The sequence below is a fragment of the Alligator sinensis genome, unplaced genomic scaffold (assembly GCF_000455745.1).
Source record: "Alligator sinensis unplaced genomic scaffold, ASM45574v1 scaffold808_1, whole genome shotgun sequence".
Taxonomy (NCBI): domain Eukaryota; kingdom Metazoa; phylum Chordata; order Crocodylia; family Alligatoridae; genus Alligator; species Alligator sinensis.
In genome coordinates this window covers 1,676,344-1,678,347 of record NW_005842255.1, presented here as the reverse complement: position 1 = coordinate 1,678,347, position 2,004 = coordinate 1,676,344, and positions in this window count along the sequence as shown.

The window sequence follows — 2,004 nt, the reverse complement described above, 5'->3', positions numbered from 1 at the left end:
CCGCGAGCTCTCCTTCCCCGACGTTCTATGGAAATAAGGAGTCCTCCTCAGCCAATCCGGAGCGGCTCTCTGCCAGGAGCGAATGAGGGAGCAGCAGCAGAAGAGGGGGCGGGGCAGACCTTGAGGCTGGCGGGGCGGCCCCGCCCTGCTGCTGTGGGAGGGGCGCGGGAACAGAAGCTGAAGCGCATCAGGTAAAACACGTTGCAAGCAGCCCCTTTTAGGATGCAAGTGCGAGCCTGCAAGGGAAAAAAATATAATTGCCAACATTTTTCTCTTCTAAAGGAGAATCCATTTTTAAAGTTTGTTGATCCCATTTTTAAAGTTTGTTAGCAACCCTTTCATATATTCTTGGGATCCACTTTTGGGTTGCGACCCATGGGTTGAGAAACGTTGCTTTAGAAGGAATGAGCCTTCCCCAGACTTGTCATTGTTTAAAAATAACATGCATTTCCCATTAGTCAGCTGGGAGTCCAGGAGGAGATTGCAAGTTCATAAGAATTGCCATTTACAGGATCAGACCACAGGTCCATCTTGCCCAGTCTTCTGTGTCACGCATTAAATAGGCTCAGCTTTTGGGACATCAAATAGGCCTGTGTGTCACACTGGGAGAGAGTGGATACTGAAAGGGACAGCAAACCGGGGATGACCAGGGTTTTCCTCCCCCATCATTCCTGGCACTTGGAGCTTGCAGCATTTAACTTAATTCTGATTCAGAGGCTGTATCCCTAACACCCGTGCTCAATAGTTACCGATACCCCTTTCCCCAAGAATTTGTCCAATCCCTTTTTGAATTCAAGGAACTAATAAGTTACCAGCTTTTAACTCTGAACATGATAGTCCACATTAGGTACATGTTTTATTTGGTCTACTTTAAACAGGTAAAGGGGAAAGGGCAGGAAATATAAGAAAAGGACGGAGAGGAGGGGCAAAGCAAAACAAGTTATATCAATAATTATTATATTATAATACAGCATAACAGACAAAATACTGGTAGGTTTGCAACATGGACAGTTGCCTACCTGCTGGTCCACATCAAATAGATAGGGCATAGTTGGGCCTTCAGACCTGTAGGAGGGGGTAGTCCATGAGCTGTGCGGGGGAAGCTGTGCCTCGTGGGGGTAGAGGGAACTCACTCCTTCTGAGCAGCCTTCCCCATACCCACAGTCCCCCCACAATCCACACACAACCCTCCCCACCCCAACAAACCCCTCACCCACATACCTGGCCCTGTGGGTCAGGAATGAGGGGACTGGAGCAGGGGGCAGGCTGTGGGTTGAGAGTGAGGGGCAGGGGCAGGACACTGGTATATCAGTGCTGCTCAGCACCGCACATCCTGAGTGAAGGGGATAGGGGCAGCTCTGATTTTTCTATGACAAAAAAGCCAAAAGTAAATGCCAAAGTGTATAGATATTTAGACTTTATTTTATTATGATGACAGAGGCACTGGTAGGCTTCCAAATTGCTTTAAACTTGTAAATATATCAATAAAACATTGCCCAAATGATCTCTCTCTCTCTCTCTAGATAGTGGCATTTCATTTTAATAGTGAAAAAACACTATTTTGGGTATTTTTATGAGAGAATTTGTGTTTTTTTAATCAGAGAATTTGCAATTTTTAAACAGGGAACACCAAGATCTCTGCTGCTGAGACAAGTTGCGAGACCTGGGCAGAGGAACCTGTCCAGGGCCAGCACTGGGGACCCAGCTGGAGAGTAAAGTGGCTGACCTCTTGGCCATCTGAGGCCAAGAGGACACACTTTGACAGCTCAAAGCAGGCCACTGCAAGGAGCACATCTTTTGGGCAAGAGCTGCCCAGATGGCAGAGCAGGGGCACCCCATCTGGGTCTGGCAGGGGTGCAGCTTTGGGGCTGCAGGTCCAAGGGGGAAGATGCTGTTGCAGGTGGCAGTAGTGCAGAGCCAGGCAGCTGCCCCCACTGCCAGACTGCTGCAGTGGGTAGAGGGAGCAGGGGCCACTCTAACTTAGGGCTACGTCAGCAGTCAAGC